The sequence below is a fragment of the Sphaerodactylus townsendi genome, linkage group LG02 (genome assembly GCF_021028975.2).
Source record: "Sphaerodactylus townsendi isolate TG3544 linkage group LG02, MPM_Stown_v2.3, whole genome shotgun sequence".
Classification (NCBI taxonomy): domain Eukaryota; kingdom Metazoa; phylum Chordata; class Lepidosauria; order Squamata; family Sphaerodactylidae; genus Sphaerodactylus; species Sphaerodactylus townsendi.
The window spans coordinates 43,986,741-43,999,343 of record NC_059426.1 but is presented as its reverse complement, the minus strand read 5'-3'; positions in this window follow the sequence as shown (position 1 = coordinate 43,999,343).

Genomic DNA, 12,603 nt, shown 5'->3' with positions numbered 1-12,603 from the left:
CACAGATGCAGGCGAAACGTCAGGAGAGAATGCTGCTAGAACATGGCCATACAGCCCAGAAACCACACAGCACCCCATTAGCAGAACTGACCATACTCTACGTCCTTTCCTGGTGCTTGTGGAACTGTGGTTCAGGCTGATTTGACATCTGCCAGTCTCCTGGAAACTCGAACTGTTGGGGATTTCAAGATGTAACCTGTCACTTACATTTGTTTCTGGTACTGACTCATGGGGGCGGGGCTTGAAGCAGAAATCGGGAGGTGCCCTTTAGCCACTTTATTAATACTCCAGATCTGCTATTACAGGCTTCTTTTCACCCCTGGGTGTAAAAGAAGAGTGATCCAGTGTAAGTCAAGACTTCCATATGTTCATTTTCTGCACCAAAGTTAATCAGGCTTTGTCCATGGGGTGCTTCCTGTTACTAAGGGCAGCTATTTAATAGCCACACGAATTGAGTTATTTGCAGGAATAAATATGTCAGGACCACTGCCAGCAAAAATCAATCTTTTGTAATTATGATTGCCAATGTCCAGTGGGGCCTGGCAGTCTCCCAGAATCACAACTGGTCCCCAGACTACAGAGATCAATTCGCCTGGAAAAAATGGCTGCTTTGGAGGGTGTTTTCTCTTGCATTAAATCCTGCTGAGGTCCCTCCCCAGCCCTGACTCCCAAATCTTCAGGAATTTCCTTACCTGTTGCTGGCAACCCTATAGCTTTACTTCTTCACACATATGCCTTTATGTATGAGGAGGAGTGTATTACATGCACTCAGACACAAACACACGGAGTGGTTCTTCGTGATCATTCAAACACATGCTCTGTGGAGTTATTTTCTTGTTTCCACGTACATTTTTGACCCCCTCCTTTCCCTGAGCTCATGCAGCTGCTCTCTCCCAGGGTCATATTTGCAAGCTGAGCATCCTTTGTCATTCCGAAGGGACCACAGAGCTGGCATTGGTCCCAGGGCACCAGGGCATGCTCTGAATGCAGGTGATGTCCTACGCTTCCTGATACTGAGGTCCAGTGCTGCCCAGTACCTGGAATGGAAGGCCACGTGAAAATATTATTTCCTCTAGTACACTATTCTTCACCTGAATCAGGCTGGGTTCACCTGAATCTTCACCTGGGTTCAGATCATATTTCTGCCATGAATCCACAAAGGAGCCTTTGATAAGACTGCCTTCTCCAAGTTTCAGGGCCCGCCTCCCCAACAGATATTTGACCCAGGGAGCTCTGAACATCAAAAATATATAGCATGAAAATCCTGTTGGTCTTTAAGGCACTACTAGGCCCAAATCTAGCAGTTCTATTTCAGACCAACACCACTGCCCACCTGAAACTATCCCCTGTAGGTTTGGCTAAAGATTGGATCCTTTCAATTTCCTTTTGAGTGAAGTGTTGTGGATAGGCTGTTGGCCTGAGACCTGGATTCAAATCCATACACATGGAGTTGCCTGGCTAGTCTCAGCCCAACCTACTTTACAGGGTTGCTGTGAGGATAAAGTGGTTGGGCAGAAGAAGAGACTTGGTAAACCACATTAAACTCTTTGGAGGAAGAGCAGGGGAAAATTAAGTAATGTATGGAAGCAGCTTGACTATTCCAAAATGGTGCATAGCTTTACTATTGTTGTTGTTAATAACAGTAATGATATTACACACAGCTTTGGGCTTCTGTAAAACAAAATCTCTCAATCCCTTTGCTGAGCACACCCCCCCCCCCCCCCGCCTCTCCAGCTTCCTCCCCCAACCCTTTTCTGGAGCAGCGTTCACTCTCTGGCAATCCAGCTTTACACCCACCAGACTGCCCTACAAAGAGATGGGAAACAACCCTTTTGCCTCCAGGCACTGAGCCGTCTTGCAGCAACAAACTTGGGTTTGCCACAGAATATACACTTGAATGTATACAGCAGCTGCCACCACTGCTTGTGCTCTGACTAGTAAATGTATATGATGTATGTATTCTCAAACACTGGATTGTCATGTTCGCTCACCCCTTTTTTCTTAGTTGTAAGGACAGTGTTAGTTATGGCAAGTGCTGTTTTCCCTGCCCCAAAAACATCTGCTACAGGGCCTGTTATTGCAGATCATGCTTCAGTTCTACTTTGGTAGGGTTCTGGCTCAGTAGCAGAGTACCTGCCTTGCATGCAGAAGGTCCCAGATTCAATCCCTGGCACCACAGAATCATAGAGTTGGAAGAGACCACCAAGGGCCAACAAGTCCAACCCCCTGCCATGCAGGAACCACACAATCAAAGCACTCCTGACAGATGGCCATCCAGCCTCTCTTTAAAAACCTCCAAAGAAGGAGACTCCACCTCTAGGTAAAACAATCCATAGGTGATATGAAAGAAACCCTTGGGAGTTGTTGCCAGCCAGAGCAGACATAGCTGAGTCAAGGATATGACTCAAGAGAAGGCAGCTCCTGGTGTCCAATATGTAGTAAAAAATCAGTGCTGAAAAGGACCCTTTTCATCCTTTCCTTTGATACAGCATTTTGGGGCTGAAAGTGCTTTTCTCTGATTGACTGTCCTTTCCACCAAGGAAATGGAGCAGGGAGACTCTATTGTAGCTTTCTACAGCAACTGGTGTTCTTCTGGGCCTCTGTAAATGGCCCAGTCCCAGGACTGTAGAAGCCATAAAAACGCAGCCCCAGTGATACTGGAACAAGATGCAACCATCTACTAAGTCTTCCTTCCTTCCCTTTAATCTCAGGATGATCACAAAAGAGGCAAAGGCCCTTCTGACAGACGCAGGCTTCACATCCATGCTGCTGTATCTGAAACCAGGGACTGAATGCTGCAATCTGTATTAGTTTAGGGGGCGGGTATAATACATTCAGTGACGGACAATGGAGGAGGTACTTGTGGTGAAAGGAAATCATTCCAGGGGTTGCAATCTTGTTATATAAAAAGGCCCCCTCACTTGTACTGCCTTTAATCTGTTGCTTTTAATAACCCAAGAGAACAGGCTATTTATATTTCCCACCTAGCCAAGAGGGACAAAGAAAAAATTTAAAAAACTAGAAAATGTGTGTTTTGTAATCATGTTTCCAACAGGGAGCCACAGAAAGGCTTTGAGATGCAATCTGGGTCCACTGGAGGGGGTCACTTTCATACCTTAAACCACCCACCCCAAACATACTTGCAACGAGTCTTTTCGTTGAATTAATCTGCTTGCCTCTTATGTTTCCTGGCCTGGTGACCCACACATAGAGTTCAAAACAACAACTGTTCTAGTCCTGGAAAACTCTCAAAGGACATTCATTCCAAACCCCATCTACAAACTAGGAAAGGTCAAAGGTAAAACCCCAGGCACCCAGCCATAGAGACATTTGGGCACTCTAAAGCATCATTTGATACAGAGGGTAGGACGGAGACAGGGTGATTGCAGGTAGGTCTGGGTGACTCAAGGAAGTAAGTCAAACTATATGCTACAAAAGAATTGGGGGACAAACACATGATGCTGCCATAGTCCGGATTACTGGTCTGTTGAGGTCAGTATTACCTGCTCTGACTGGCAGCAGCTGTCCCAGGTAGAGAGTTGTATTATCACATATTGCTAGATACTTTTAGCTGAAGATGTTGAGGATTTAACCTGATCTTTTCAAGCTGGATATGCCAGGGTCTGAACCTGGGACCTGTTCCACCTGGGCCACAGCTGTTCCAGGATCCCTGCAAGGAAGTGCTGGCTTCCTAGAGTGAGACATGCCAGGGCTAGAATCTGCCTGGGAGGATCGCACCAACTGCTCTGGAAACTCTTCTGTCATTCATTCCAAGACAGTAAATGCTGGCTGTCATTTTTTAGTGGTGAGGGAGAGGCACTCTGCACATGCTTAGGCCTACCCTTAGGTCTGTGCTTAGGAGCAGCAGTGGCATAGTGGTTAAGAGCAGGTGCATTCTAATCTGGAGGAACTGGGTTTGATTCCCAGCTCTGCCGCCTGATCTGTGGAGGCTTATCTGGGGAATTCAGATTAGCCTGTGCACTCCCACACATGCCAGCTGGGTGACCTTGGGCTAGTCACAGCTTTTCTGAGCTCTCTCAGCCCCACTCACCTCACAGGGTGTTTGTTGTGAGCGGGGAAGGGCAAGGAGATTGTAAGCCCCTTTGAGTCTCCTGCAGGAGAGAAAGGGGGGATATAAATCCAAAAGCTCTTCTCTACCCATGTTTCAACACTGAGCCTTTTGAATCCTAAAGATTGAAATTAATTTAGACCACCAACCAATCTGATATAGACAAGGGGATTCCTTCCCTACCACATAGCTGGCAGTTAGCTGTATCCTGAATGCTAATCTATGCTTCCCACAGAGAGGCTCTTCCCCCAAAGAAGAAATTGCACTGCCATTCAAAATCTTTTCCTCATCATCATGCCTGAAGCAAAGAATAAAGGGGGACAAAATCTTATCTACAATACATAATCCTTTCATAATCTTAAAACCACTAGGAACAAATTCATTGAAACACTAGGAACAAATTCATCTTCATTAATCAGGCTTAAAGACTTGGAGATAACTTTCTGTTCAGGACCACTGAAGTTAAGAACCACAGTGCATTGGGTTCCAACCAGTGGTGGGATCCAAAAATTTTAGTAACAGGTTCCCATGGTGGTGGGATTCAAACTGTGGCGTAGCGCCAATGGGGCTGGGCTGGGCTGGGCGGGACACGACCCAGGCATTGGCCGGGCATTCAGTCTCTTGGCATTCCTGAAGTAGGGGCTTAGCCCAGCGGGGCAGCAGCCACTTTCATGATCCTTGGGTGGGGGGAAAGCGAATGCCTTGAAGGCATGACTGCCGCACACGCCTGTGCACCTCCTGCTAGACTGCTTCAAGTTCTGCACGCTACTGCTGAGAGGAGGGGCGTAACTAAGGCAAAAATCATGTGGCAAAATCACCAATTAGTAACCCCCTCTCGGCACACACAAATAATTAATAACCTACTCTCGGGAACCTGTGAGAACCTGCTGGATCCCACCTCTAGTTCCAACACATCCACAGCATGGGGTGTGAAAAGGGTACTTTGCCACGCCCAGAGGCAATATATTATTACTTCAAGGTCTAGCACCTCGTAGGTGGAATTGTAGCCTATATAGACAAGAATAGCCTGCCCCTATAGCAAAAACAAACAGTCTTAGCTTCTGACAGCCTCTCTCAATATTCCTACTTTTTGCTCAGTCATAGCCCCTTTGCTGTGGCTTAGAAATCTGGTTATGTTTAGCCCCTTCCCATTGCTACTCCCATCTCCATTGGTACAGGAGGGGAAGGATGGCGTGGCGGGGGAACAAGATAAGAGTAAGGAACCTGTCCAAGAAAGGTCCCCTTCTTCATCGAAAATATCTCAGTTGTTGCCATGGTGACCCACCCACGGCTTCACCAAAAAGTACAAGAGAGAGAAAGAGAGAAGCTTTTTATAGAAAACATTGCAGGAGGGGAGAGAGCAAAGGTGGAACATCAACCCCCATTCCCAAAGCCCCCCCCCCCCCCAAGGACTTAGCAGGATCCACTGTATTCTCCTGGTAGGGGCAGAGTTCGTACCACAGACCTTGAACGAACCCTGTTGTCAACAGATATGGACCCTATCTCCTTTTTCTCAGCACAGGACTCCTACGTTTTTAATAGCTGTGTGACAGGAACATGCCCACCTGTTGAACTGCTGCCTGTCACACTGCTGTTCAAAGCACAGCAACTCTTGTAGGAGAAAGAAAAATACAAATGTGACCTTTCTTCAACAAGGCTATTAACTGCTGCCAGATTTTTAAACTATCTCCTTTCTTGTTTTATGACTGATTCACAGGTGCACATAACCTTGCTAAACTACTCAGTACTCGATGACTTTGTAAACTGACCTCTGTTGAAAAGAAAGAAAAAAAGAATCCTTCATTTGCAATAGAATGAGATGGCATAGTCTTGAGGTAATAGAGCACAGTGAATCACTTCAGACTATGGAGATGAAGAGGAAGTCCTCACATAAAACCTGGAAGTAGAAATCTAGTATATCAGGGAAAAGGTCTGTGATGGTTGTACTCCCTGGAAGTCTAGTTTTCTGCTTGCAGGGAATGGTTTCTAAAAATGTGATTCTCTGCCTGCAGTCTGAAGTGGAGTAGTATTTTTCATCCAAATGTCCACTTTTGTATCATGAGCATATTGCCTTTTGTATCATGAACATATTGTCTGAAATTGGAGGGAAAACAACAGGAGGGAATCACAAGAAAAGAGGGATGAGGTAAAAAGCAATAAATGGAGTGGGAACGGGCCCCTGGTTAGTTGCCCTGAGCTCCTCGGAGGAAGGCTGGAACAAAAATCAGATTAAATTGAGGTGGTGATGTTGAACTCGGGAACTCCCCAAACAAAGTTGGGTGAATTTCTAAAATGGAGGCTGCTGTTTTTTTAGAGTGAAAGCTTAAAAGGTGTTCTCCCGAGGAACTTTGTTTTTGTCAAATGTGGGGCTTTTCTCTGGCATTAGATATGGCCTTTTCTCACTTTAGATCTTTTGTGACAATTTTTGAGGGGTTTTTGCCCTCAGTATTGGTTTTGTTGTATGCTGGAACTTTATCAGCCGCTTTGTGTTGTGAAGAAGCGAGATAAAATCCTCAAATAAGCAAAGCAGTATAGGAAATGGCACATCATTTAACTATTCTTCAGAAATACCCGGTAGGCTGACAAAATGTTAAGCAGCTTTGGGGCTGGGCAAAGAGGGCTCGTGGACATTTAGGACAACACTATGGAGGGGGAAAAAATTCTGCACCTATCAGTAGAGATGTTATACTGGGATGTAATTTATCGATATCATTTAGCCCCTATTAAAGGGATAGGGTGTTTATTTCCTGCAAACTGTTGGCAAGCATATAACTTCCTCACAGGAACTGATAGAAAGCAATACAGGGCCATGCTTATTAAAACTAGGTCTGGCCACCAGTCATGAACAAGGTGTCTCAGAGGGACTGAAAAGGTTGCCTGCCTACGTACAGGCCTGGCTATTAACATGTGACTGTTAGTGGCCAGTTGCACAGGCCTGAAATAAAGGAAAGGAAAATGTACGCACCCAGGCTGATCACTCCGCAGTAGGCAACGATGACTGGCCTGTCTGAATGAGCTCGTCAGCCTCTCCAGGCAACATTTCCACTTCCTGTGCCCTCCCTCCAAACACAAATGTGTTTTTTTGCGGTGTTCATCCTTGCCCAGAGCTGCACACCAGGGATTCTTTCACTGCGTTTTTCCCTATTCCTCCATTAGTCAACCTTCAATGGCTTGGCAGCTGAGTGTACTGACTCCACTAAGACGTGATTCTTTTGACGTGGTAGAAGGATGTGGTATATATCAAAATTCTAACGGTGGTGTTGCCGTTTTTGGACCAGCTCACACACACGTGCAAAATAGACGTGTTAGAGACACGCATATGGCAGCCCTGCCAGGAATAGTTTACGAGAATAATTGGGGGGTGGGTGGGCTTTGAGTGGCTGGACGGGTTTGTAGGACACAACACAGGGAGCTTTTTCCAGGCCCTGTCCCTGTTATTCTGAGGCCCTCACCAGGAAGCTACCAGTTGAGCTCTGTTCCTTTAAAACTGGCAGAGGAGCTGCGTGGGGGTACTCTGACGTGGCTGGATTCTGCCTTTTGCTGCCAAAATAGGGAAAAGGCTGAAATGCTTTAAAAGGAAAATCAGCGGCACCAAGCAACCAGGCTCTGACATCACTGACAGCCCCCCCTCCCCTCCTTCCTCGCTGCCTGCATCACGTTGCCGTGGCAACGGAGTATAAACGGCATCCAGGGCATGAATGCTTTTTAGTGGCATCTCAGGGGTGGGAGGAAGAGCTCTTTGAGTTTGAAATGCATCCATTCAGTTCCCTTTCTGCAATTAGCCTAGCAAAGGGAGGATTCAGGCCAATGCCCAGCTTGTCTCAGGCCCCGCTATCTAATGCGCAGCCACCATTTGCAAACCACATCCCCCCCCCCCCCCCCCGGAAAACACCATGGGAACCTCTCAAAGGATACTTGTTCAGGGGTCAATTGCTTGCTATAGCTAGGCTGAATTGTACCATAAAACAAGGACCGCTACTCTGCATGAGGAGAATAAGGCATCTTGTAGCTAACTCTGCTTCATGCAGGGCTTCTGTGAACAATAGACAATTTCAACAGAGGAAAATTTCCCCATCACTGAACCTGTTGAATTTCTGTTGTAGTGTTTTAAGAAACACTGCCAGGGATCATAGAGTTGGAAGGGTCCACAGAAGCCATCTAGTCCAACCCCCTGCTCAACACCGGATCAGCCTAAAGCAGTGATAGTGAACCTTTTCGAGACCGAGTGCCCAAATTACAACCCAAAACCCACTTATTTATCACAAAATGCCAACACGGCAATTTAACCTGAATACTGAGGTTTTAGTTTAGAAAAAACGGTTGGCTCCAAGGCATGCGTTACTCGGGAGTAAGCTTGGTGGTAGTCAGTGGTTTTGCTTTGAAGCAACCATGCAACTCTTCCAACAGGTGAATCATGACCCTAGAAGGGTTTACTCAGAAGCAAGGCCCATTGCTAGCAACTGAGCTTACTCCCAGGTAAAGGATCACGCTCTAGTTCTTTGCATGAAAATCAGTGGGGTTTAACAGTGCTTAACAGGATTACCTACACTGCTTCCCCAAAATTAGGTCTTAGGTTTAATGCTAATAATCGAGTCCCAACTTGTAGGCCCGCCTCGATGTGTGTGTGTGTGGGGGGGGGGACTCTCCTTTCGCATGCCCTGAGAGAGGGGCTCTGAAGTGCCACCTCTGGCACCCGTGCCATGGGTTCACCACCACTGTTCTAAACCCTTAACCCATGAGGCTGTTGCCCCAAAATGCCAGTAATTTCTGAGCCCTGGATCCAAACCATAGGACTTTCTGCATGAAAAAATGGATGTTATCTGACCCACAGCCCTCTTCCTGCCTGTGCAACACAGACTGCCCTGGGTGTTGTACCTAGGCTAGGGAGCAATTGCAATGCTTAGTCTAGAGAAGTGATGGCGAACCTATGGCACGGGTGCCAGAGGTGGCACTCTGAGCCCTCTCTGTGGGCACGTGCACACAGAGTTCATCATGTGGTGGGGAATCGTCCCCCCCAACACATCTAGGCTGGCCTGGGCCACTGGACTTGATGTGCGTGCACTTCAGCGGGCAGGGAGGACTCGGCTGGCGGGTCTGGTGCCTGTGCTCCAGGTGGCTGCTGCTTGGGGGTGGTGGTGGTGGCGGCAGAGATGCTAGAGGGGCGCAGAGCGGCGCATGTGGGACTTGCTGGAGGCTACAGCAGGCTGGCCCCTGCTTGAGGGGATTATTCAGGTTAAATTGCTGTGTTGGCACTTTGCAATAAATAAGTGGGGTTTGGGTTGCAGTTTGGGCACTCGGTGTCAAAAAGGTTCGCCATCACTGGTTTGGAAGAAGAAGAGAAGAATTTGGATTTATACCCCACCTTTCTCTCCTGTAAGGAGACTCAAGGTGGCTTACAAGCTCCTTTCCCTTCCTCTCCCCACAACAGACACCTTGTGAAGTGGGTGGGACTGAGAGAGTGCTGAAAAACTGTGACTAGCCCAGGGTCACCCAGCAAGAATGTAGGAGTGTGGAAGCACATCTGATTTACCAGATAGGCAGAATCCACCTGCTCTTAACCACTACACCACGCTGGTTTAGATAGGAGAGGGACTTTAGCAGGTATAATGCCATAAAGCCCACCCTCCAAAGCAGTCATTTTTCTCCAGGGAACTAATCTCTGTTGTCTGGAGATCAATTGCAATTCCAGGAGGTCTCCAGGTCCTGAGGAGATCGATGATCCTTGGTTTTTTTTAAAAAAGGTTCTTAGAGAGGAGTAGATGCCGGCAAAAACGGTTGTTGTGGGTTTTCCAGGCTGCATGGCCTGGTCTGCTAGTTTTTGCTCCGAATATTTCACCTACACCTGTGGCTGGCATCCTCAGAGGCATCTGGACATGGCCCGCCCATCCTAGCGGAGGGAGGGGAGGAAGGAGGAGGGGTGCCATGCAAGGGAAGGGGAGGGAGGGGTGGCATGCAAGGGAGAAGGGGAGGGGGCCGGCGTCTGGACATGGCCCACCCACCCTACCAGGGGGAGGAGAGGGGTGGCATGCAAGTGAACGGGAGGGAATGAGGGGAGTGAGTGAGGGGTGGCATGCAAGGGAGGGGGGGAAAGGGAGCAAAAACGTTAGGAGCAAAACGTTAGGAGCAAAAACTCCTAACGTTAGGAGCAAAAACTAGTGAAACGTTAGGAGCAAAAACTAGCAGACCACGGCCATGCAACCCAGAAAAACCACAACGACCAGCTAATTCCATCCATGAAAACCATAGCCAGCAAAACCTTTCTGTGTTTTAGCTGCTGCTGATCAGAGCAGAGAGGATAAAGCTAGAGGAACCAGCATAGAATTTTCCTCAATGGATGCATTCATTAGAAGCCACTGGGCCTGAACCATTGTCTGGTGAGTTTCTGTGATCAGGATGTGGCGCTCAAAGGAGAGCAAGTAGAGAGAATTGGAATTGGGGAGCTAGCATTCAATTCCTCTGGCCATATTATGGCTCAGCTGACTAGAACGTTGCAATGGTGACCTTCGGGGACGGGGACGGGGCGGGATAGAAATTTAAAGTATAAATAAATAAAATAAATAAATACCAGCTTGATGTTAGTGGTCAGAATCCTGGACTAGGATTTGGGAGACCCAGGCACTAATCCCCACTCTGCCAGGAAAGTTTGCTGGGTGACCCCCTCCATCCCAGGGTTATTGTCGTGAGGATGAAATGAAGGAGGGAAGAACCCTGTTGTAAGTCGTTTTGGGAAGGGAAGTTGTGTATAAATAGCTATATGAATAAAACATTCAGTAGTTGTTTGAGGTCCGAGGGGGGTATTTGGAGGCTTTTGCTTTAAGGAATCTTTTGACAGGTTTCTGTGGCTTATACTGGCTAATCAGACATCAGATCATCAGAGTCGGTATCATTTACAGACAGGTAGCAGCAGTTCAGAGGGGTTTTTTTTACATCACCTACTGCCTGGTCCTTTTAACTGGAGATATCAGGACTTGAACCTGGGTCCTTCCACATGTCAAACAGAGGTCTTCTACTGAGCCACAGCCCTTCCCCTTCTCCGGTGAGCCACAGATTGTTCTGTACTCCCTAACTTCCTCCCTGCACCCTCCCTTCAATCTGCCGCAGTCAAGCTCCATTCATATAGCCCTAGCAACAGGCATCTGGTATCCTGAGGAGCATCACTGGTTGCTATGGAAATGATGGGTACCAGAGAGTGAATTAGAGAGAGGCCATTGGGTGAAGCAAGGAAAAGGAGTTTGGATTGTCACAGAATTTCAGGAGAGCATCCCAACAGGTATCCCAAGATGCTTGATTTCTCATGTGAGAAGGTAAGGGAGCCTGCCAAACCTTCTAAGGAAAGGAAGTGATAAATGGGTTTCAGACCTTTAATAAAATACAGCTCAATCCTGACACCTGCTGGATATTCTGTGCTAATTTACTCAGTTACTCTGGTGAAGGATATCTGGATGCTATAATAATCACTGGAAGAAGTGGTACCGTAGCTAATAATAATGTGGACAGGTAGCTTGCCTAAAGCTTCCTGTTGAGTCTGTAGCAGCAAGAGTGGGATTTTACTCAGCCCCAAATCCAAGGTTTAGTAATTCACAGCTGTAGAGAAAACTGTGAGTCAATAGGGAGCCAAATACGGTTCTTTAGAAAAAGAAAATGAAATCTGTACATTATGATATATTTAAAAAGTGAGGTGGGAGAATAACCAGCATGTGAAAAGAATGGCAGCCAAAGACTGTTTTAAATAGAGCTAAGGAGCTTCTTATAGATGCTTTGCAGAAAAGGTAATGGTGGGGTGATCTGTTGCCAGGAATCCATGTGTGTGCAAATTCTGCGGTGTCTGAAAACAATTGTCCAGGGTGCTCCTAAATGTTGTATATGTTATACCTCTCCTATTGCCTTTTCCTAATACATGATTCCTGACCACCAGCATCTGGGCTTACTTAGAAACGTTGTCAATGTGTGCAACTGTATAATTTAATGTATTGTCGAAGGCTTCACTGGCTGTTGTTAGTTTTTCTGGGCTGAGTGGGTTTTCCAGGTTGTGTCGCTATTGAGGGTTTTATGGATTGCGTAGTGTGGTCTGGTACTTTTAGCTCCCAATGTTTTGCCTGCAGATGCCAGACCACGGCCACACAAACTCAGAAAATCCCTAATATGTCTCTACTTTTAAATTATGCAAATGAACTTTCTTATACTGGCTGTTAACCTCTTGCTTTAAATTCTGATGTAGTTTGACTTTTTAATTAAACAGTGTTGTTGATTTCTGCCCCCACAGTGTAAGGTCTTAAGTGCAAGAGAGATTTTCCTAAGAACAGGCAAGATAGGTTGAGAAATCCTCACATCAAATCTGCCCCCACAATTATGAATTCATCCTACACAAGTCACTGTTTTCAGAGCACTGCACAGGGCAGAGAATGGACACAGAGAACTTTTTTTCCCTCTCCCCAAATACTTGAACTCAAGGACATCTAATGAAGTTGATGGTCACTAGGATTCAGGATGGATAAAAAGAAATATTGCTTTACACGACGAGTAATTAAAATGTA